Source organism: Balaenoptera physalus (genome assembly GCF_965194825.1).
Source record: "Balaenoptera physalus genome assembly, chromosome: 3".
NCBI lineage: Eukaryota > Metazoa > Chordata > Mammalia > Artiodactyla > Balaenopteridae > Balaenoptera > Balaenoptera physalus.
The window spans coordinates 88,345,275-88,371,349 of record NC_138890.1 but is presented as its reverse complement, the minus strand read 5'-3'; the positions used below and the strand labels follow the sequence as shown (position 1 = coordinate 88,371,349).

Below are 26,075 nucleotides of genomic sequence, written 5' to 3'. Positions count from 1 at the left end.
GGGTATGTGACCAAACTGTTTGGGGGTCTACTACACACTATCTGCTTCTCCATCAAGCACTAAAGTTCCTTTAGCCCTGGCATTGTTAAAAGAAGTTAACCCTAAGAATACAAACTTCATTTTAAAAATGTATAGTGGTACATATTAAAAATATATAATGGCTTATGACAATAATTAATGTGTATTAAAATGATACACTTATTCTTTGCAATAATAGTCAATTTGATCATTCGGATATTTTAATCCCAAAAAAAACCCATTCTAAATTAGAAAAACTAAAATTTACCATGCAAAGTATAAAAAGACTTCATCTGTTTTGAAATTAATCCATTTATTTACTATTTTAAAAGTTGCAACCTGTGCTTTTTTTAAAGTTTGTCAAGAGCTTAGCTTTTTAATTAAATACCTTAATTACTTAAACACTTGAGCTATTGCTAAACTGCCTACCACCAACTTAAAGTTGTTACAAGATGACAGTTCTTAAAATTAGTTTACCTGTATATGTTATCTATCTAGCCATGTATAGCTATAAATTAACATACATAAAAGTACACACATTCTCCCATATAAATTATAAATTCAGCAATAGGTTGTACAGTAATGCTCTAATATAGCTAAATCAAGTCAGATGGTTAACAATAGCAAAAGGGTAAAGGAATATCAAGAAAATAATTCTACCATACTGGCAAAAACACAAGCTCTGATTAATATTGTTTTAATAGTAAGAAAAATAATCTGCAATTAACTTGAATCTTCACAGATTCACAGTATAATACATGGCAGACTCAAAGGTCAGCCATGGATTTAACTTCATGAGTATTTTACCCAAAGCCTTTTCTTTGAAATAAGGCAATATTCCAGGCACTATTTTCAATGCTGAGGATATAACAATGAACAAAATAGACAAATATTCCTGTCCTCCTAAAACTGCAGTATAGGGTATAGACATTAAACAAATAAGTAAAAAATAAGGATATGTTAGACAATACATACTATGGAGCAAAACAGAGCAGAGAATAAAGAGCTGCTAGGGGTGTGCAGTTTAAAGCAGTGTGGTTAGGGAAGGCCTCACTGAGGAGGGATCAACTGAGCAAACACCTGTGAGGAGAGAGCCATGTGTAAACCTTGGGAAAGAACATTCTCAGCAGAATAAACAGAAGATCCTGAAGTGAGAATTTCCAGAATTTACCTTAGCAAGAAGTCTGGGATGGAATGAGGAAGAGAGAAAGTAACAGATGAGGTTAGAAAGTTAATTAGGGAGAAGGGAGTAAGGTGGAACAGATTACATAGGTCTTTACAGGATAATTAAAAAAACGTAGGTTTCATTTTGAGTGAGAGGGAAAACCACCAAACAGTTCTGAGAAGTGAACTTCTGTTTTAAAAGGAACACTCTGGCTACTGTGTTTAGATGAAGGGGAACAAGGTCAAAGGCAGGGAGACTGGCTAGAAAGCCATGGAAATACTGACAAGAGATCACAGTGGTTTGGACCAGAGTAAAAACAGGTGCTGAGAAATGGTCAGATTCTGGCTATGTTGTGAAAGTACAGCCAACAAAGTTTTCTGATATAGGTTATGAAAGAAGGTAAGGATTTGAGGTTGACTCTAAGTTTCATAGCCTGGGCAACTAGAAAAACAGAGTTGCCATTAACTGACATAGGAAAATTTGTGGAAGACGTAGGTTTGGAGAAAGTATCTTGAGTTTAGTTCTGGATGTGTTAAATTTGAGATATCTATTAGATATTCAAGTAGAAATGTTAAATAGGATGCTGGAGTTCACTGGACAATTCTGAACTGCCATTATAATTTGGGAGTTATCAGGATATAGACAATATTCAAAAGGGCTTGAACTTGGAAGAGATGTCTAAGTAGGCTTGGAGAAGGAAAGAAGTTCATGGGCTGAACCCTGAGACGATCCAAAATTAAGAGGCCAGGGAAAAAGAAGTATCAGGAAAACCAACCAGTGAGAGGGGCTTGTGAGAGAAAAGAAAAAATCCAGGAGTGTGGATGTCAAATGAAGACAGTGCTTTAGACCAAAGAATTGATTCACTGTGCCAATGCTGCTAAAAGGTAAAGTATGACAAGGATCTATAACTGACCACTAGACTTAGCAACATGGAAGATTACTGGAGTTCCTGACACGGGGCACCTTTGGTAGAATAGTGGGTATAAATGCCTGATCAGAATGTGCTGTTAAGAGAGAGTGCTGTTAAGAGTACAAAATCATGAAAATCGCTCTGTTTCTTAATCATACTTTTCTTCAACATGAATCCACTTCTTTCTAAAAGATTCTTTTTGGAGCCCTCCAACATCCTGATATAAATTTAGTCTACTTGTTTTCAAGATCCAACTACTTCCGTGATAACTTTTGATGGTACTTCTGAGTTAGGTCCCCTGATCTGAAACCCATGTTTTCCTTTCTTTTGTTTGTTTGTTTTGGGAAGGGGTGTGCATTTGTTTGTTTTGTCTTTACTAGAAGATCTTCAAGTAATTGTTTCAGGAATTTTATGTAAGGAGGTAAACGTTGAGTCTTTCCATGTCAAAATATTTTCATCTTTCCCTTACACTTTGGATATAGGTCAAAACAAAATCAGTTTTTACAAACTCTAAAAGGCAATGTTTTCTAAGCATCCCATGTTGCTGTTAAGAAACTGTTCTGCCAATTTATTTCTCATTCTTCTGTAAGTAAACCAATTTTTCTCTTTGGAATAATTAGGATTTTCTCTTAATAAACAGTATTCTATAATTTTGCAAGGACTTTCTTAGGCCATTTAAAAAATTTCTACTGCATAGCCCTACTAGGGCTGCTTTAATTTAAAGGCTTTCATTAGATTGTCTCAAAGATGTCCTTTTTTCTTTTCCTTCCTATTTTCACTATATTTGGCCCACGTAGTTTAATCCTTTGTCTCTAAACTTTTCTTTCTCATTTTCAATTTACAGAATGGTAGCTTTCATCTGCTTTAAATTCCAGCCTTCCAATATTCTCTACAATAATTTTTAAAATTTCTTGCACTTTCTTATTCCCTTCTTCTTCTATCATCATCATCATCATTTTCAATAGTGGCTCTTGTCTTATGAATAAAATGTAGACTAGAATCTTTCTGTAGACACTAATTACCTCTATTTTATCTGAGGCCAGCTATGTAGACAAATGTAACTCATTCCTATCTCTGAAGTATAAAAGAGAAAACAAAGCAAAACAGGGAGGAAAGGATAAATAATAAAAAATAAAGACCTAGCTGTGTGTCAAGATTAAAATGATTAATTCATCAGTGCCAAATTTGTACCTAAAGTTTATTGGCAACATTTGGTTTCTGAGTCTTCTCTAAAGAAACGTTTCCTTTGCTAGTACTATTCACCTAATAGGTAACATGATTCCTCTCTACTTGTGACGATTATTCATCTCAAATGCTTTGGAATCTTCATATATGTCTTCCTAATTGTAAAAACAAAAACAATAACCAAAAAGAAAAACAAAAAAACTCCATAAATGTGCTGCTGTCTAAGAATAAAGAAGTTAATCAGGGAAGTATTAATTCTAGATCTTCCAGTTATTTACCTAGATATCATCATTTATCATTTTAATTAGGATAGTACACCAGCAGCTCTAGATAGGCAATGGAAACAACCTTCAAAAGAATACAAGGAAAAGCATGGGTGTGGGGTGTACACCTCCCACAGCAGAACTGAAAGACTGTGGTGAATTTAAAGATAAAGACCTTGTTTTAAGTGCATTATGTCTATTAAACGCACTGTGTCCTTACATTCTCTAACAAGATACAAATTTAAACAGTTGTGAAAAAAGGGATGAATGAATGAATGGCAATTCTGTGCTCCTTTCTCTGATGGAAATATGAAAATATAATGAAAAGAGACGAAGAGTTGGGAATACTTATATTCTAACTCCAACTCTCATACTTACACACATTAAATGAAAGCTAGCGGTAGTAGAACTAATTCAGAAAACTAAAAATCTAAAATAGTAATAAAAGAGGACCTTCAAGATGGTAGAGAAGTTAAGACGTGGAGATCACCTTCCTCCCCACAAATACATCAAAAATACATCTACATGTGGAACAACTCCTACAGAACACCTATTGAACGCTGGCGGAAGACCTCAGACTTCCCAAAAGGCAAGAAACTCCCCACGTACCTGGCCGTGTGGCTGACAGGGTCTTGGTGTTCCAGCCCGGTGTCAGGCCTCAGCCTCTGAGGTGGGAGAGATCAGTTCAGGACACTGGACCACCAGAAACCTCAAGGCCGACATAATATCAATCCACGAGAGCTCTCCCAGAGATCTCTGTCTCAATGCTAAGACCCAGCTCCACTCAACAACCAGCAAGCTCCAGTGCTAGACACCCCATGCCAAACAACTAGCAAGACAGGAACACAACCCCACCCATTAGCAGAGAGGCTGCCTAAAATCGTAAGTTCACGAACACCCCAAAACACACCACCTGACGCAGTCCTGCCCACCAGAAAGACAAGATCCAGCCTCATTCAACAGAACACAGGAACCAGTCCCCTCCACTAGAAAGCCTACATAACACACTGAACCAGCCTTACCCACTGGGGGCAGACACCAAAAACAACGGGAACTATGAACCTGCAGCCTGTAAAAAGGAGACCCCAAACAAAGTAAGGTAAGCAAAAGAAGAAGACAGAGAAATACACAGCAAATGAAGAAGCAAGGTAAAAACCAACCAGACCAAACAAATGAAGAGGAAATAAGCAGTCTACGTGAAAGAGAATTCAGAGTAATGATAGTAAAGATGATCCAAAATCTTGGAAATAGAAGAAAATACAAGAACCATTTAACAAGGACCTGGAATAACTAAAGAGCAAACAAACAATGACGAAAAACACAATAAATGAAATTAAAAATTCTCTAAAAGGAATCAACAGCAGAATAACTGAAGTAGAAAAATGGATAAGTGACCTGGAAGATAAAATAGTGGAAACAGTTACAGCAGAGCAGAATAAAAAAAAAAATAGTGAAAAAAATTGAGGACAGTCTCAGAGACCTCTGGGACAACATTTAAACACACCAACATTAGAATTTTAGGGATCCCAGAAGAAGAAGAGAAAAAGAAAGGGACTGAGAAAATATTTGAAGAGATTATAGTTGAAAACTTCCCTAACATGGGAGAGGAAATAGTCAATCAAGTCCAGGAAATGCAGAAAGTCCCACACAGGATAAATCCAAGAAGAAACACGCCAAGACACATATTAATTAAACTATCAAAAGTTAAATACAAAGAAAAAATATTGAAAGCAGCAAGGGAAAAGCAACAAATAACATACAAGGGAATCCCCATAAGGTTAACAGCTGATCTTTCAGCGGAAACTCTGCAAGCCAGAAGGGAGTGGCAGGACATATTTAAAGTGATGAAAGGGAAGAACCTACAACCAAGATTACTCTACCCGGCAAGGATCTCATTCAGATTTGACAGAGAAATGAAAACCTTTACAGACAAGCAAAAGCTAAGAGAATTCAGCACCACCAAACCAGCTTTACAACAAATGCTAAAGGAACTTCTCAAGGCAAGAAACACAAGAGAAGGAAAAGGTCTACAATAACAAACCCAAAACAATTAAGAAAATGGTAATAGGAACATACATATTGATAATTACCTGAAATGTAAATGGATTAAATGCTCCAATCAAAAGACACAGAGGGGCTGAATGGATACAAAAACAAGACCCATATATATGCTGTCTATAAGAGACCCACTTCAGACCTAGGGACACATACGAACTGAAAGTGAGAGGAAGGAAAAAAATATTCCATGCAAATGGAAATCAAAAGAAAGCTGGAGTAGCAATTCTCATATCAGATAAAACAGACTTTAAAATAAAGATCATTACAAGAGACAAAGAAAGATACTACATAATGATCAAGGGATCAATCCAAGAAGAAGATATAACAATTGTAAATATTTATGCAACCAACATAGGAGCACCTCAATACAAAAGGCAAATGCTAAAACCCATAAAAGGGGAAATCAACGGTAACACAATAATAGTAGGGGACTTTAGCACCCCACTTTCACCAATGGACAGATCATCCAAAATGAGAATAAATAAAGAAACACAAGCTTTAAATGACACATTAAACAAGATGGACTTAATTGATATTTATAGGACATTCCATCCCAAAACAACAGAAAATACTTTCTTCTCAAGTGATCATGGAACATTCTCCAGGATAGACCATATCTTGGGTCACAAATCAAGCCTTGGTAAATTTAAGAAAATTGAACTCATATCAAGTATCTTTTCCGACCACAATGCTATGAGACTAGATATCAATTACAGGAAAAAACTGTAAAAAATACAAACACATGGAAGCTAAACAATATGCTACTCAATAACCAAGAGATCACTGAAAAAAATCAAAGAGGAAATCAAAAAATACCTAGAAACACAATGACCCAAAACCTATGGGATGCAGCAAAAGCAGTTCTAAAAGGGAAGTTTATAGCAATACGATCCTACCTCAAGAAACAAGAAACATCTCAAATGAACAACCTAACCTTACACCTAAAGCAATTAGAGAAAGAAGAACAAAAAAGACCCAATGTTAGCCGAAGGAAAGAAATCATAAAGATCAGAGCAGAAATAACTGAAAAAGAAATGTAGGAAACGATAGCATAGATCAATAAAACTAAAAGCTGGTTCTTTGAGAAGATAAAGTTGATAAACCATTAGCCAACTCATCAAGAAAAAAAGGGAGAAGACTCAAATCAACAGAATTAGAAATGAAAAAGGAGAAGTAACAAGTGACACTGCAGAAATACAAAGAAAGGATCATGAGAGATTACTACAAGCAACTATATGCCAATAAGATGAAAGACATGGAAGAAATGGACAAATTCTTACAAAAGTACAGCTTTCCAACACTGAACCAGGAAGAAATAGAAAATATAAACAGACCAATCAGAAGCACTGAAATTGAAACGGTGATTAAAAATCTTCCAACAAACAAAAGCCCAGGACCAGATGGTTTCACAGGCAAATTCTATCAAACATTTAGAGAAGAGCTAACTCCTATCCTTCTGAAACTACAGGCTAATATCACTGATGAGCACAGATGCAAAAATCCTCAACAAAATACTAGCAAACAGAATCCAACAGCACATTAAAAGGATCATACACCGTGATCAAGTGGGGTTTATCCAAGGAATGCAAGGATTCTTCAATATATGCAAATCAATCAATGTGATAAACCATATTAACAAATTGAAGGATAAAATCCACATGATAATCTCAGTAGATGCAGAAAAAGCTTTTGACAAAATTCAACACCCATTTATGGTAAAAAAACTCTCCAGAAACTGGGCATAGAGGGAACCTACCTCAACATAATAAACGTCATATATGACAAACCCACAGACAACATAGTTTGCAATGGTGAAAAACTGAAACGATTTCCTCTAAGATCAGGAACAAGACAAGGATGCCCACTCTCATCACTATTACTCAACATAGTTTTGGAAGTTTCAGCCACAGCAATCAGAGAAAAAAAGAAATAAAAGGAATCCAAATCAGAAAAGAAGAAGTAAAGCTATCACTGTTTGCTGATGACATGATACTATACGTAGAGAATCCTAAAGATGCAACCAGAAAACTACTAGAGCTAATCAATGAATTTGGTAAAGTAGCAGGATACAAAATTAATGCACAGAAATCTCTTGCATTCCTATACACTAATGATGAAAAATCTGAAAGAGAAGTTAAGGAAACACTCCCATTCACCACTGCAACAAAAAGAATAAAATACCTAGGAATAAACCTACCTAAGGAGACAAAACACCTGTATGCAGAAAACTATAAGACACTGATGAAAGAAATTAAAGATGATACAAGCAGATGGAAAGATATACCATGTTCTTGGATTGGAAGAATCAACATTGTGAAAATGACTCTACTACCCAAAGCAATCTACAGATTCAATGCAATCCCTATCAAAGTACCAATGGCATTTTTCACAGAGCTAGAACAAAAAATTGCCCAATTTGTATGGAAACACAGAAGACCCTGAATAGCCAAAGCAATCTTGAGAAAGAAAAGCAGAGCTGGAGGATTCAGGCTTCCTGTCTTCAAACTATACTACAAAGCTACAGTAATAAAGACAGTATGGTACTGACACAAAAACAGAAACATAGATCAATAGAACAGGATGAAATACCCAGAGATAAACCCACACACATATGGTCACCTTACCTTTGATAAAGGAGGCAAGAATATACAATGGAGATAAGACAGCCTCTTCAATGAGTGGTGCTGGGAAAACTGGGCAGCTACATGTAAAAGAATGAAATTAGAACATTCCCTAACACCATACACAAAAATAAACTCAAAATGGATTAAAAACCTAAATGTAAGGCCAGACACTATCAAACTCTTAGAGCAAAACACAGGCACAACACTCTATGACATAAATCACAGCAAGATCCTTTTTGACCCACCTCCTAGAGAGAGAGAAATAAAAACAAAAATAAACAAATGGGACCTAATGAAACTTAAAAACTTTTGCACAGCAAAGGAAACCATAAACAAGATGAAAAGACAACCCTCAGAATGGGAGAAAATATTTGCAAATGAAGCAAATGACAAAGGATTAATCTCCAAAATATACAAGCAGCTCATGCAGCTCAATATCAAACAATATCAACAAACAACCCAATCCAAACATGGGCAGAAGACCTAAATAGACATTTCTCCAAAGAAGATATAGAGATTGCCAACAAACACATGAAAGGATGGTCAACATCACTAATCATTAGAGAAATGCAAATTAAAACTACAATGAGGTATTACCTCATACTGGTCAGAATGGCCATCATCAAAAAGTCTACAAACAATAAATGCTGGAGAGGGTGTGGAGAAAAGGGAACCCTCCTACACTGTTGGTGGGAATGTAAATTGATACAGCCACTATGGAGAACAGTATGGAGGTTCCTTAAAATCTAAAAATAAAAAAAACTACCATATGACCCAGTAATCCCACTACTAGGCATATACCCTGAGAAGACCATAATGCAAAGAGTCATGTACCAGAATGTTCATTGCAGCATTATTTACAATAGCCAGGACATGGAAGCAACCTAAGTGTCCATCGACAGATGAATGGATAAAGAAGATGTAGCACATACATACAATGGAATATTACTCAGCCATTAAAAGAAATGAAATTGAGTTATTTGTAGTGAGGTGGATGGACCTAGAGTCTGTCATACAGAGTGCAGCAAGTCAGAAAGAGGAAAACAAATACCATATGCTAACACATGTATACGGAATCTAAAAAAAAAATGGTTCTGAAGAACCTAGGGGCAGGACAGGAATAAAGACGCAGACATAGAGAATGGACTTAAGGACACAGGGAGGGTAAGGGTAAGGTGGGACGAAGTGAGAGAGTGGCACTGACATATATACACTACCAAATGTAAAACAGATAGCTAGTGGGAAGCAGCTACATAGCACAGGGAGATCAGCTCAGTGCTTTGTGACCACCTAGAGGGATGGGATAGGGAGGGTGGGAGGGAGACGCAAGAGGGAGGGGATATGGGGATATATGTATACATATAGCTGATTCACTTTGTTATACAGCAGAAGCTAACACAACAATGTAAAGCAATTATACTCTAATAAATATGTTAAAAAAATAAAATAAAATAGTAATAAAGCAAAAGACTTAAGCAAACAGAATAATGAGTGTACATATATAAATGAACACAATATACACTGAAGTTGATACATACTAAGCCTACACCTTGAATTGCCTTCAGAATCATAGTTCTCCTACACCACTGAATAGTCAACTAATAGACCAGCTTGTATAATACTTAAAACTTACACATTATTATTATTTTTGCGATGTAGCCCACTCACTTCAGTAACATCACCATAACTCTGTTAGAATAATGTGCTGGTTTTATAATATGTCCACAAGTTCTTTGATTCTTCTCCCTTCAAAAAGCAGAGCCTAATTTGTTCCCTTTAAGTGTAGGCTATAATTAGTGACTTGTTTCTAATGAAGATAAAATGATAGAAGTAACAGTGTGCGATGTACAAGATTCAGACACAGAAGACATTGTGGCTTCCTCCTTACTCTCTCTTGGCTCACTCTCTCTGGGAAAAGCCAGGTGCTACATCATAAGATCACTCAAGTAGTCCTATGGAAAGGTCCACGTGATGAGGAACTGGCAGTTTCCGCCAAAAGCCGGAAGAAACTGAGGTCTTCTGGCAATAGCCATGTGAATGAATCACCTAGGAAGCAGATCCTCCAGCCCCAGTCAAGGCTTCAGATGACTGCAGTCCCAGCCTACATCTTGATTGTAGCCTCATGAGACCTTGATCCAAAACCACCCAGCCAGGCTGCTCGTAAATTTCTAACCCATAGAAACTATGAGATAATAAATGTTCTGAGCTGCTAGGTCTATTGCTGCATAACAAATTATCCTGTATTAGATAAATACAAGCAATTTCAATTACGTGTACTTAGATTCTGAATTTTGTTATATTTCCACCTATCACCAGAACGAAGATTTTCTAATACCATCTCATGAAGGTACATTTTCTCCCTTTAAAAGATCTACTTATTCTCAGCTTGGAAAATGCCACAATAGGGATGACAGTACCAAAATGAATTACACTGGTCTTTTGCTTGTTGACAGTGTCAGAACTGCTGCTTAGCACTTACACTCCACCTATCACCTAGTAGATACTCATTGAAAAGCTACTGGATCAGGAACACTTACTTTTAGAATTTACATCTAAATAATTTAAATGAAGTTTTAGGCAGAAGGAGAGAGAAATCAGTTGAACTTCCAGAGGAAAAGTTTCAACTGAAAGCCTGTATCTATACCACTGTGATCCATTTGCTGGGAGCCAGAAAAAACTCACTTGGAAAAAAAAGAAAAGAGGTGTTAATGACATATAACATTGTATTAGGTGTACAACATAATGATTCAATATTTATACATATTGTGAAATAATCACAAGTCTAGTTAATATCTGTCACTATACAGAGTTATGAAATTTTTTTGTGAAAAGAACTTTTGAAATCTACTCTCTTAGCAACTTGCAAATATGCCACATAGTACTATGAAGTATTAACTATTAGTCACCATGCTGTACATTACATCCCCATGACTTACATATTTTATAACTGGAAATTTGCACTTTCTGACCCCCTTCACCCATTTTGCCTGCTCCTAACCCCCACCTCTGGCAACTACCAATCTGCTCTCTGTATGCATGAGTTTGGGTTTTTTTGTTTTTTAAGATTCCACATGTGATCTGTGAGATCACATGGTATTCGTCTTTCTCTGTTTGATTTCTTAGCAAAATGCCCTCAAGGTCCACCCATATTGTCACAATACCAAGATTTCATTCTTTTTAATGGCTAATATCCCATTACATATATATATATATATATATATATATATATATATATATATACACACTACATCTTCTTTATCTATTTATCCACTGATGGGCACTTAGGCTGTTCCCATATCTTGGCTGTTGTAAATGATGCTTCAGTGAACATGGGGTGCATACATCTTTTCAAGTTAGTGTTTTCATTTTCTTCAAATAAATACCCATAAGTGGAATTTCTGGATCAGATGATAGTTCTATTTTTAATTTTTTGAGGGACCTCCATATTGTTTTCCATAGTGGCTGCACCAATTTACATTTCCACCAACAATACATGGTAATGAATGGTAACTAGACTTTTGGTAATGATCACTTTGTAATGAACACAAATGTTGAATCATAATGTTGGACACCTAAAACTCAGATACTGTTATATAAAAAACAGAACAAAACAAAAAATTAGTTCAGAAACAAATACAATTTGATCCAACTATTTGAAGACGGAAGTCTTGATTACTCAAGCCCACTGGAATATTTATTTTATATTCTCCCATATTTAGCTTTACATATATGCTTCCAAAGTGCCCTAGAAATGTTTCTTAAAATTCATCTTAAAACAAACTTTAATAATTATCTAGCCTGCATTTCCTTTTAGTAAGATAATTCTTTAATCATACAAAATTTTGTAATTATTATCACACTTGAGCTATAAATTCAGAAATAAAAACTTCATGACAAAATGAGTTTATGACAAACTCTGACAAATGCCACTAGAAAGCTGTTTCATATATGTTGGAACCAATTACATTGAAACCTAGCTTCCTAACATTATCTCATCGTTCCACTGTCAGCTGCTAAGGCAAAGTAAATATCCCAAGAGATTATAAAGTATCCATTTTGAACAATGTAAGCTTGCACTTGATTCTGTTTCACGCTTACATATTATTGTTAATGTATCTCCAGATTTTTCATGTCTTCTATCCACAAGCACAAATGGTTGCTTATACATATATACAACTGCAAAATATTCAGTACATCTAACTAGTAAACAATAAATAAGGACTGATGTGACATTACTCCCATATATCACTGTAAGCAACTGGACACATTACTAAAACTAACTGCAGTAAATCAAGTAATCTATTATCAACCACAGACTTGAAAGTTACAAGCTGCTACACAAGCAAACTTCCAGGCTATGACTGGCAAATTCTGCAAGGAACAGCTGCAGAAATGATAATACCTAAATCAGAGAGAAATTTTAAGGTACAACTGTTAAACTTCTAAGATGAAATGAGTTTGCTATCCCTAGTTACAAGAGGTAACCTGATAGAAGGCTACACTTGATTAACTACTACTTTTCTCTCTAAACTTTTTTGTAAACCACTGTAAAAGAGGAACAGTAAACTCAGCATTGGTACAGTGAAAATTACATTATAAAACATAACTCAAACATAAAACACACATAATCAGAAACAAATAATCCAAAAATGTTATACTTAAGTAGGTAAAAAACTATATTTTCAAATTCTGTTCTGGTAAACCCTCTATCTCACCAAGTGTTTATAAACTTCTCATTCTGTTAAAAAAAAAAAGTGTTATAAAATACTGTTTTTTTTAAAGACTATCAACAGCAATCTTTGAAAAAAGACTTGAATGAGCATACACCCAATACCCAACACACTAGAACAATATTTTCTATGTTTTACTGAAAGCGTAATTGGCTAAGAGGGAAAAAGATTAACAAAAGAAAAGTAAGATGAAAAAATATAGTATCAATTCATTAAAAAACAAGATTAAGAACATTCTTCAAATTTGCCTCTCATTTAGATAGGAAGATCTCTGATTCAAATGTGTCACAAATAAGGATGTTGCTCAACCTACCCTCTTTTGAGATGTGCAAGTCAATCAGCTCAGAATAAAAAAGCTGCAGAGAACTAACAACATTGTAAATCAACTATATTTCAATTAAAAAAAAAAAAGCTGCAGAGATTTATTTTCATGTCAATGAGTCAAGAAAAGAAAAAACAAGGGTACAGGAAATAAGGAAAATAAAAAATAAAATGTTATGTATACGAAAAGGTAGCAAATTTCATTTGATGTTAAAAAACACAAAATATGGTCAGAATAAGTTAATGTATCTGTGATAGACATTTAGATGTGAGCACTACCAAAAAAAAAAAAAAAAGGAACATATGTGAATGGGGGTTGGGGAGATACAGAAACAAGCATGGCAAAATGTTGAAGGAAGATGATATGTACATGGGGGTTCCTTGTACTCAATAGAAATTTGTTTGGAAATTTTCATGATAAAAACTTTTAAATTATTTTCCTTTTCTCTGCAATCATTTGTTGAAAAATTGTTTATATATAATAAAGTATAAAACTCAAGTATACATTACAATTCAATGAATTTTTACATACGTATATATCTGAATAACTACCACCTAGGGCAAGATGTAAATCATATACCATCACTTCAGAGGGTTCTCTCTCTCTCTCCTTCCAAGACACTGACTCCTCACAACCCAAAGGCAACCACTCTCCTGACCTCTATTACCCCAGTTTAGTTTTTCCTATTTTAAACTTCATACAAGTGGAATCATACATCATGAACTCTTTTGTGTCTACTTTTGCTTGACACAATGTTTCTGGGATTCATTCACGTTATGAACATCCTTGTACATGTTTTGTTTTGTTTACCTTTCTTGGATACATCTGACCTGAAATTACTGGGTCACAGTGCAGAGCTATGTTTAGCTATAACACATACTGACAGTTTTGTAAAGTGGCTGAAACAACCTGACATTCCCACCAGCAATATCTAAGAGTATCAGTTGTTTCATATCCTTGGCAACACTTGATATTGTTTCACATCCTTGGCAACACTTGATATTGTCAGTCTCTTATTTCAGCCATTCTGGCAGGGGTGTGATGGCGCCTCATTGTGACATTTCCCTGATGAGTAATAATGTAGAGGAGGGGTCCCCAAACCCTGGGCCGTGGACCACTACCAGTCCGCAGCCTGTTAGGAACCAGGCCGCACAGGAGGAGATGAGCAGCGGGAGAGGGAAGCTTCATCTGCCACTCCCCATCTCTCTCCATTGCTCGCATTACCGCCTGAACCATCCCCCCTCGCCGGCCCATGGAAAAACTGTCTTCCACGAAATCAGTCCCTGGTGCCAAAAAGGTTGGGGACCAATGATGTAGAGCACCTTTACCTATGCACATTGGCCTTTTGGATAACTTCTTTTGTGAAGATCTGCCTGCTTTTTTGCATATTTTAAAAAGTGTGTTGTTTGCCTTTTTCTTTTTGATTTTTAAGAGTTACTTATATTTTCTGGATACAAGTCTTTCACCAGATTTACTTAATGTGAGTATATTCTTGCCGTCTGTGGCTTGCCTCTTCTCTTTAATGATGTCTTCATGAATAGAAATTCATAACTGATTGTAGTCTAATTTATCAGTTTTATGTTCCATTTAAGAAATTTTTGCCTACCCCAAGGTGATGAAGATATACTTCTAGGTTTTCTTCTAGAACCTTGATAATTTTAGCTCTTACATTTAGATCTATGATCCAACTCAAATGAGCTTTTGAATATAGTATCAGGTAAAAGTCAAGGTTCACTTTTTCCCAAATATCCAACATCCAATTTATCTAACACTATTAAAAGTGTTTTCTTAACTTCAGTGGAGCTTTTGTCAGAAACCAAGAAACGACATATGTGAAGGTCTATTTCTAGACACTCATATTCTTCCATTGGTCTTTTTGTCTACCTGGTGCTAATATAACACTGTCTTAATTACTGTAACTTTATAGCAAGTCTTGAGACATTTAGATTTTGATATAAATTTTGGAATCCATTTGATTAAAATTTTTTAATTCTGGGATTTTAATTGAAATTGTATTGAACCTATAGCTCAACCTGGGGGAAATTGACATTTTAACAATATTGAGTTCCTACCATATGGAACTGGTAGGAACCAGAAGATGGAATATTTCTCCACTTATTTAAGTATTCTAAAATGTCTCAGCACTGTTTTATATTTTTCAGTGTAGAAGTTTTGCCCAAATTTTTATTATATTTATTCTTAGGTATCTTACATATTTTGAAGCTATTCTAAATGTACTTTTTAAATTTTATTTCATACTTTTTGGTTGCTAGCACACAACTTACAATTAATTTTTGCATGTTGTCCTTGTATCCAGTCACCTTGCTAAATTCACTTATTCTAAAACTTTGCTGGTAAACACTTTTTAAATTTTTTTCCATTTTTTAAAATTAACTTTTTTTATCCTGAGGGCACTGGTTAGAATTCCAGCATAATGTTAAATAAAAAAAAAGATATGGGACATGAAACAAGGTTTTTCATTGAGTATGATATTAGCTGTAGGATTTTTTTTATTGTTGTTGATACTCCAGAAAATTAACAATGTTTTCTTCTATTCCTAATTTGATGAGGATTTTTAACACGACAGATGGTGACTTTTGTCAAATGATTTCTCTATCTACAGAGATGATCGTATGAGTCTTCTACACTGTTAAACGAGATGGACTACATTGATTAATTGTAAAACAACAAACCAACCTTGTATTCCTGGAACAAATCTGTGATATCTTTTTTACATATCACTGGATTATCTCAGTATCTATGTCCTTGAGAAATATTGGCCTGTAATTATCTCTTCTTTCTCATGTTCTTGTTAGGTTTTTCCTACCAAGATTATGAGAAAATCATAAAATGTTCAGGAAAATGTTTTCTTTTTCAGTTCTCGAAAAAGTCTGTGTAAAATTAGCATTATATCTTACTTAAATGTTTGAGAGGTTTACCAGTGAAGCCATCTGGGCCTGGGGTTTTCTTGGTGGAAAAGTTTTTAATAAATTCAATTTGTTTTTCAAAGATTATGACCTTTCATTCAAGTTATCAAATGTACTAATATAAAATTGTTCGTAATTTTCCTTAACAATTTAGTATCTTTACGATTTGTAGTGATGCTTCACTTTTTCATTCTTAGTATTGGTATTTTCTGTTGTCCCCCAATTTTTTCTTGATCAGTCACTACAGGTTTATTACTTTTTAAAAGTCTCCTCAACAAACTGTAAATTTTTCTGTTTCATTGATTTCTACTTTTATATTTATTATTTCCCTCTTTCTGCTTTCTTTGGGTTTGAGTTGTTGCTCCCTTCAGTTGTGAGCTTAGACCACTGATTTTGAACTTTTCTTCCTTACTAATATATGCATACAGGCATACCTCGGAGATATTGTGGGTTCAGTTTCAAACCACCAAAATAAAGTGAACAGTGCAACAAAGGAAGTAAATTTTTTTTGGTTTCACAGTGTGTATAAAAGTTACATTTCTGCTATACTGTAGTCTATTAAGCATGCAACAGCATTGTGGATAAAAAAAAACCAATGGACACAACTTAATTAAAAAATATTTTACTGCCAAAAAAGTGCTAACTATCAGTGAGAAAATGCTGTTGGACAAATGGCACCGATAAACTTGCTCATTGCAGGGTTGCCGCAAACCTCAGTTTGTAGAGAAACAGAGTATCTGCGAAGTGCAATGAAACAAAGCACAATAAAAACGAAGCGTGCCTGTATAAAGCAATAAAGTCCTCTCAAAGCACTGCTTCAGTTACACTCAACAAGCTCTGATGTAATACTTCTGTTGTTTTTCAGATCAAAATATTTTCTAATTTCCATCGTGACTTCATTTTGATTCATGGGCTATTTAGAAATGTCTTGATTAATTTTCAAACATTTGGAGTCTTGCTAGCTATTTTCTGTTACTGAGTTGTAATTAATTCCACATTGATCAGAAAACATGTACTGTATAATTTCAATTCTGTGAAATTTGATCACACTTCAAGGACCAGAATATTTTGGCAAATGTCCCAAGTGCACTTGAAAAAAAAAGTATAGTCTTCAGTCTTTAGATAAAATGTTCTATGAATGTCAATTATATCAAGTTGATTAATCATGTCATTCAAATTTTCTATTCCCATACTGATATTTTTATATAATTGTTCTATCAGTTACATCAAATGTATATGTAAAATCTCCAGCTATGAATGCACACCTATCTTTACTGCTAATTATATTAACTTCTATATTCAGAAGCTATGTTATTAGGTAAACACACACGTAGGATTATTATGTTGTCTTGATGAATGGACCTACTTATTATGATACTTTCCTGTTTATCTCTTATACTTCCTCCTTTATGTCTATTTTGTACAATATTAATATAGGCACATCAGCCTTCTTTTGGTGAGTGTTTGCAAATATTTATCCAATCGTTTTACTTTCTTATTATGTGTCCCTTTAAAGTGCTTTTTTTTTTTTTAAATAAATGCTTTTAAAGGTGTTTTGGTTTTTTTTTAATTATGCAAACACGAATCAAAAGAAAGATGGAGTGGCAGTATTAATATAAGATAAAGTAGACTGCAGAAGAAGAAATATTACCAGAGACAAAGAAGGATACTATATAATGATAAAGGGGTCAATTCACCAAGAAGACATAACAATCCTAAACATATATGCATCTGACAACAGAGGTTCAAAATTCATGAAGCAAAAATAGTTAGAACAAAGAGGAGAAACAGACAAATCCACAATTGTATTTGGAGACTTCAATTCTTCTCAATGACCAACAAAACAAGTAGACAAAACCTCAGTAAGGAAACAGAAAAACTAACAAGCACCACCAGTCAACTGACAATTACAGAATGTTTCATATAAATATATAATTTAGTATTTAATATGGAATGTAGAATTTATAAAATATTCCACCCCAAAGCAGCATAATATACATTATTTTTAATTGCACATGGAACATTTACCAAGACTTACCATATTCTGAATCATAAAACTTCAAAGAATTCAAACAAAATTATACAAAGTATGCTTTCCATCTAAAACAAAATTAAGCATAGAAATCAATTATAGAAAGAGAGAGGCAAAATCAACAAATAATTGGAAATTAAACAATATACTTCTAAACAACCCATGGGTCAATGTGAAAGTCACATAAGAACTCAGAAAATATCAACATAAAAATCTGTGGGACCAGGGCTTCCCTGGTGGCACAGTGGTTAAGAATCCTGCCAATGCAGGGGACACGGGTTCGAGCCCTGGTCCCAAAAGATCCCACATGCCATGGAGCAATTAAGCCCATGTGCCATAACTACTGAGCATGCGCTCTAGAGCCTGCAAGCCACAACTACTGAAGCCCACGCGCCTAGAGCCCGTGCTCCACAAGAGAAGCCACCGCAATGAGAAGCCTGCGCACCACAAAGAAGAGTAGCCCCCGCTTGCCATAACTAGAAAAAGCCCGCGCGCAGCAACGAAGACCCAACACAGCCAAAAATAATAAATAAATAAGTAAAAATTAAAAAAAAAAATTGTGGGACCATCTAATGTGGTGCTTAGAAGGAAAAGAAGAAAGGTCTCAAATCAATAGCCTAAGCTTATACCTTAAAAAATTGTAACACGAGTGGATTTAAATCCAAAGCACACAAGAAGAAATAGTAAAGAGCAGAAATCAATGAAATTGAAAACATTTGTTTTTTGAGTAATAAAATAAAAAACTGGATCTTCGGAAAAATTAACAAAATTGATAAACGTGGAAACAAACTAATAAAGACAAAAGAGGGGACACACTGCCAATATCAGGAATGAAAGAAAAGATACCACTATAGATGCTATAGACATTAAAAGGACAATAAAGAAACAACTTCATGGCAATTAATAGATGAAAGAAACAAATTCATTGAAAGATACAAACTACTAAAGCTCATATAGTAGGTGACTCACATAGTCAAAGACTGAAAGTTTTTAAGAAAAAATTAGATAACCCTAACCATCCTATACCTATTAAAGTAATTAAATTTATCCTTTAAAGCCTTTCAACAAAGAAAACTAGGCCCAGATGAGTTAGCTTGCAAACTCTGACAAACATTTATGAAATTATACTAATCCTATCCAAGATTTTTCAGAAAATATAAGAGGAATAAACACTTTAAACCTATGAGGCCAGCATTATTCTGAAACAAAAATATTACACAAAAAGGTATTCTTCATGTACACAGATACCAAAACACACTCAACAATTTATTAGCAAATCTAATCCACCAATTTATGAAAATGATAATACATCACAACCAAGTGAAGCATATATAGAGAATGCAAGGTTGACTCAACATCTGAAAATAAATCAATCTAATCCATCTTATTAACACACCAAAGAAGATAAACTATAAGATCACCTCAATAAGTACAGTTAAAATAGTTGAGCACAATGTCCAATCATGATTAAAAAACTCTCAGCAGTCTAGAAACAGAATGGGGACATCATTAACATTAACTTGATAAAAGGATTATTATACTTAATATAATAATATGTAGTATATAATAAAACCTGATAAAAGGCCCTAGTATACTTAATAATGAAAGACCGAAAGCTTTTCTCTTAAGATCAGGAACAAGACAAGGATATCTGCTCTCACCACTCCTGTTCAACATCATACTGGAGGGCCTAGCCAGTGCAATAAGGAAAAAAAAAGGGTGGTAGGGGAGGTGGTTACACACAAACTGAAAACAAAAGAAACAAAACTGTTCTATATCCACAAATGATACAACTATCTACATGAGAAAATCCAAAAGAATCTACCACAAAAAAAAAAAGTTACTAGAATAGGTGAGTTTAGCAAGGTTGCCAGGTTCAAAGTCAGTATACAAAATCAACTGTATTTCTAAATACTGTCAGTGAACAACTGGACATGGAAATTTAGGAAAATTATATTTATAATACTATCAGAAGTGATGAAATACTTGGATATAAATCTGACAAAATATGAACAACATCATCTGTATGTTGAAACTATAAAGTGCTAATGATGGGAAATGAAGATCTTTGATTAAAACAAAATAGATGGAGATATCATGTGTTCACTGATGGGAAGACTCAATATTAAGATGTCAATTCTTCCCAAATGGATCCATGCATTCAATATAATCTAAATTAACATCCCCTCAGTACTCTTTGTAGAAACCAACAAGTCATTTCTAAAAAAATTTATGGAAAAGCAAAAGAACTAGAATAGCCAGAATGATTTTGGAAAAAAATAAAGCTGAAGGACTTACATTACCTGATTTTAAAACTTACTATAAAGCAACAATAATCATGACAATGTGGCATTGGCAAAATGACAGATACAAAGATCAAGGGGACAGTCCAGAAACAGACTCACATACACGGTCAATTGATTTTTGACTAAGTTAATTCAATGTCGGAAAGGAAAGCGTTCCCCAAAAATGGTGCTAGAATTGGGAAAATAAACTTGACCCTTACCTCACACCATATACAAAAATTAACTCAAAATCGATGATACACCTTGACATAAAAACTATAACATTTGTAGAAGAAAACGTAAGAGGAAATATGCGTAACTTTGCACTGAGCAAACAGAACACAGAAACACAAATCATAAAAGGAAAAACTGACAAAGTGAATTTAGTCAAAATTAAAAGCCCCTCTATTTTAAACAGGAAACTGAAAAGGTAAGCTTCAGACTGCACTCTCTGTATATGCATCTGTGTGGGTCAAAGGACTTGTATAGAAAAATGTATAAAGAATTCCTCCAACTCAGTAAGACAAACAACTCAATGTTTAAAAATGGGCAAAAGATTTGAACACGTACTTCACAAAGGAAGACATACAAATGACCCGTAACACGTGAACAAATTCTCAATATCATTAATCATCAGATAAATACAAATTTAAAATACAGTGTCATACTACCACATATCCACTAGAAGGGCTAAAATTAAAAAAAATAAAACAACCAAGTGTTGATGAGAATGTAGAGCAACTAGAACTGTAAAATGGTAAACAGTTTGGCAGGTTCTTATAATTAAACATTTGTTTACAATACAACCCAACAAATCCATTTCTAAGTATTTATCCAAGAGAAATGAAAACATATGTTCACACAATAACTCATGAATGAATGTTCATAGCGGCTTTACTAATAACAGCCCCAAACTGGAGACAATCCAAATATCCATATATAGGTGAAATGGTCAATAATTATGGTAAATCAATACCATAAACTACTACTCAGCAAAAAAAGTGGTGAACCAGCTAAACATACAAACATATGGATTATCCTCAAAAACGTCACAGTGAAAGAAAAAAACATGGATGCAAAAGAATACATATTACATAATTCTGTTTATATAAAATTCTAGAACAAATGAAACCCATTTATAGTGAGAAAAAGAGGAGAAACTGTTTCCTAGGGCTGAGGGTGAAAATGTGACTTACTGCAAAAGGGCAGAAGGGAACTTTTGGGGATGACAGAAATATTCTGTATCTTTACTGTGGTAATGAAAATATTCTACTCTTGATTGTGGTAGTGGAGACATAGGTGTATACATGTCAAAACACACCGAGCTGTACATTTTATTGTATGTAAATTATTCTCAATAACGTTGATTCTTTAAAAAAGAGCTCTCTTGGGAAAATATTAACCAGGGAATACTGGTGATGCCCCTATACGACCACTCAAAAGATATCAAAAACATCAATAAAATTCAATACCCATTTATGGTTTTTAAAAATGTCATCAGAAATGAAAAACAACAATAAAATCATCTTGGAAAGCTAAGAATACAAGAACACATTTTAACCTATTATACTCTCCATTTATCAGAAAGCTTCCGCAAACATCATAACTGATGGCTAAAACATCAGAAACAATCCCCTTAAAGTCTGAAACAACACCAAGTTGAACTATCACTGCTATTATTTAACATTATATAAAACGTATAATAGACAAAGCAATGAGGAAAACACACAAATTATAAAATTTAAAAGAAAGCCACAAAACTGTATTTTCAGATAAACAACTCAATAAAGTGATTAGATACATGATAAGCAGAAAAAAATTCAAAAGCTTTCGTGTAACTGTAGGGGGAAAAAAAGAGAAAAAATGTTACTAGAAAGTTTCCATCCACCAGAGCTATCAAATCATAAAATAGCTAGGAATACTAAGAAGGAATGTCATACATATGGGAATAAAACTATAAAACTTCCCCTAAGCAAGGTGTGAATAAAATGTAGAGACATACCATACATACATATATTTCTGAGGGGAGAGACTCAGTATCACGAAGGTCAGTTTGCCCCATATTAATCTAAAATTTCAATATAACCTCATTCAAAATACCTGAGGATTTTTAATTTAATTTACAAGTTGAGTCGAAAGTTCATTTGGAGAAGAAATGCCTAAGAGTCAAGAATAACTTCGAAAAGAGTAATAAGGAGGGAGAAATGGTTATCAAAATTTTAAATATGCATTCTCTTTTTAACCCAGCAATTCCATTTCTAGGAATCCATGCTCCAGAAATAATCACATAAAGAGGAAGTTTCCTGAACAGCTGACTCTTAGGATGAAGGTAGAACTAGAAGGGGAAGTGGGAGGTACACTTTTTACCTTACAGTCTTCCATACTGTCTGAAGTCTTAAAATTTAAGAAGATTTAAAGTTTGTAACTAAAAACAAATAAATGTAAAAGTTGGCTTCAAATAAAGCACTATTTTTGATAGGAAAAAGAAACTAATTAATTCAAATGTCTTTCAGTAAGGGAATGGTTAAGTAAATTACAGCCCATTGAAGCTATGGAAATATCATTTAGCTTTTAAAAAGTATCAGGGAGACTTAGGTTTAACAAGTAAAGATGGCCAAGGTATGTAACTTAGTGAAAAAAGCAAGTGATATACCAATGTGTTTGATATACCGCACCAAACTCCCCCAACTTTACATGTATGCATATGTGTTTAAAAGTGTACATGAGAAAAGTACAATACTGTTAACTCTAGACACTGGAATGAGACTGGGGGATGAAAGGAAATGTTCACATTTTACTTAAAGTTCATTTTCTGTATTGCTGAATTTTACATCTAGTTCGTATGTCTAATTAATTTTTTAAAATTAAAGTTATTTCATATAAAAGTGATAAATTCCAGAGGACATGGGAAAAAATAGTTTAAACGTTTATAAAAATCTTTAAAACGTTTATCTTCATGTTTATTTACATACTCTGCAAATGACCTATAGTTTTCACCAGAGGTGGCTGCCAATGTAAAGAAATTTAACTTACCAGTTATGATAAAAATAACAACATATTAAGCCTTTAAAAAAATCATAAACTTCCCCGAACCAGCAGACTCAAAGCAGTGCCTATGCGTATGTTAAAAAAGAAGAAGAAGAAAAAACAATGCCTGGAGAGGTTAAGTCTCCTAAATAGATTCTTCCTCTCAGTAAAAAAGACTATCTCCTCCCCTCTTCAACTTGGTCTGAGCGGCTTTAAACTCACCATTTTGAATGTGCGCAAAATGATTAACAAGCAGTAATCTCAGGAAGGCCGAAATTGAAGGTGCATCCGCCAGAGGCGGGCTCTGACCTAACAGCGCTAACTGGGAGAAGCATTGATGGAATGGTGCTAATATCGGGAGAAGAACGATTGTTATGGTCTGTACAGGGTGTCTGCGTGACACAGCCTCGGTGACAATCGGGAAAAATGCAAATACAGTCAGTAGAGCGACGGCAACGGAAGGTTTTTCGGGGAAGGGGTGCTGATGCAGGCCTGTGGCGTAAGATGGATCAGCTCTACACAGGGTGACTGGAAATGGGCAGAGAGGGCGGGTGAGAGGTGTTAGTAGGGGACACACTCTTCTAACAGTCGCGATTGTAGGGAGAAAGGCAGCGGGGTCCTTGGCCAAGGCACCAAGGACAGCAGAAGAGGCAGCGAGAAAGAGCGGCCGGTGGAGACCCCGATACCAATCTATGCCATCGCCGGAGGCAGCGGGCGCTGCGGCCACCGACAAGAGCGTGGCCCCAGGTTCGGGCTGGACAAGGCCCAGAAAGCGAAGAAGGCCTCTCCCAGCCATCAACCCCACCCACCATGGCCGGCGCGGCGGGCCAGGGACAGGCCCCACTCCTTCTCGAGGACAGAAATTAAGAAACGGAGGAGGTGAAGGCAGCAGTTTCCTCGCCTTGTCCCTCACCCTTCCCAACACGAAAACAAGCCATATTAAAAAAAAAAAAAAAAACAAATGCCCTCACCGAACTGTGCAGCGGCTCCGGAGCGAGAACAGCGCTAGAACCTCCACCCGCCGCCACCGCCTTCTTCTCCGCCTCCGACTCCTCCCCCGCCGAACGCGCAGCGGCTGGCGGCGGCGGCGGCTGCGGCGGCAGCGGCGGCGGCGGCGCCGGCGGCGGAAGCAGAAGCGGCCGCGGCGCGTCCCGCCCCTTGCGCCGCGGTAGAGGAGAAGGAGGGAACGCAAGCCCCGCCCCTAAAGCAGAGTCGACCAATAGTCTTAAAGGACCTCTGAGGAAAAAAATCCACATACCCAATCGGAACCTGAGGAGTGGGCTCACGTCAATGGTTGGGACGTGGCAGAAAAAGGGAAAAATACTTGGACTGTCTTTACACCCTGGTCCCCCTTCCTCGCCCAGGGGGAAGTTCACCGATTGGCCGTAGAGCGGAGGGACGAAACCCACCCCTGCCTGGCCCCGCCTCCTTTCCCTGCAGCACTGCGACGTTTGAGGGGGGGCGGGGCACCATGCTAGGGCTGGAACAGCAGGCCTTTTGTGGTTTGGGCTTGGAGAAAAGGGCGGGGTCTCAGGGAAAGGGAAGGGGGTGTGGAGAGCTAAAGGAAGAACTGGCGCAGCTAGACTCTCAGAAATTCCAACAGCAACAACCAAGATGGAGGCGTTAGAATCAATACTAATTTGACTGGAAACCTATAACAAGATTAGGGTCTCCTGGCATAAAGTTCAAACCTTTGCAGTTCAGATATGGGTGGGCCAAGAGAAAATAGCAGACGGAAGAAGGGCAGGTCTTCCTCCCTGCCCACCTTGCCTGCGCACTATATAGTGCCTTCTCCCCTCCCACTCCGCAGTCCCCCAGTCAGTCGCCTGCCCCCTCTTTTCTGATTCTTTTGGAGTGGGGGCGGGTTATAGGGGATGCCTGCGTTTCCTCTGTATAGCCACGGCCTGACCAGAGCCTTCCAGTTGCACCTTGGGGCTGATGGGTTGTCAAGCCGGGAAGTAACATCACATGCAACCAAAATAAATACAACAGCTGTAGTCCCTGGATACCTTGCTTAATTTAAACAAGGATAACAGTTTAGTCAGTCATGTCACTGATGCTAAATTGCTTCTTCGTCCTGCATAGGTCCTCTTTTTCATCCTGAACGTGTCCGCTTCTCTGATTACCACTCTCCTCCCATCTTACCCCCAACTCTCTTCACCTCTTCACCCCCTCCGCACACATGCCCAATGCCCAAGATACATTTATCGCATCCCCTCCGCCAACAGTTAAGAACCCCATTTCTTGTGCTGTCCCTGGCAACTGCGAAATCTCCTGCCAGTGAACCAAGACTAATTTTTTTGCTGTTGATGAAAACAAATTATCCCAGATCTCCTATAAAACTTGGACTATGAGAATTTGCTTGACATTTTGTGAAGCCAAACTAACTCTCAGCCCACTCCTGTAGTACATTTCTTACCCAGAAACCATTTCGCACTTGATATTTCTCTGCTTTACACATGTTGCTCTAGAAGTTGTGGCTCTTTCTCCATCCAAGTCTCTCCTTCTTTGAAAGAGAATTGATACTTT

The 26,075-nt window shown here is 36.0% G+C and overlaps 1 protein-coding gene across 3 annotated transcripts in view; it reads right to left on the bottom strand.

Annotated features, from left to right (window-relative positions):
• PJA2 (praja ring finger ubiquitin ligase 2) overlaps positions 1-24,658 on the bottom strand; it is a 78,150-nt gene extending 53,492 nt beyond the window's left edge. The window contains exon 1 of one of the 3 annotated variants that reach the window (XM_082455772.1): positions 24,518-24,658. The gene's annotated coding sequence lies outside the window, so the exon portion shown is untranslated. Of the gene's footprint in view, positions 1-8,223; positions 8,245-24,517 lie in introns of those variants that run through there. The other 2 variants (XM_082455770.1, XM_082455771.1) reach the window with 2 other exon arrangements.
• Between the last annotated feature and the right edge of the window lie 1,417 nt (positions 24,659-26,075).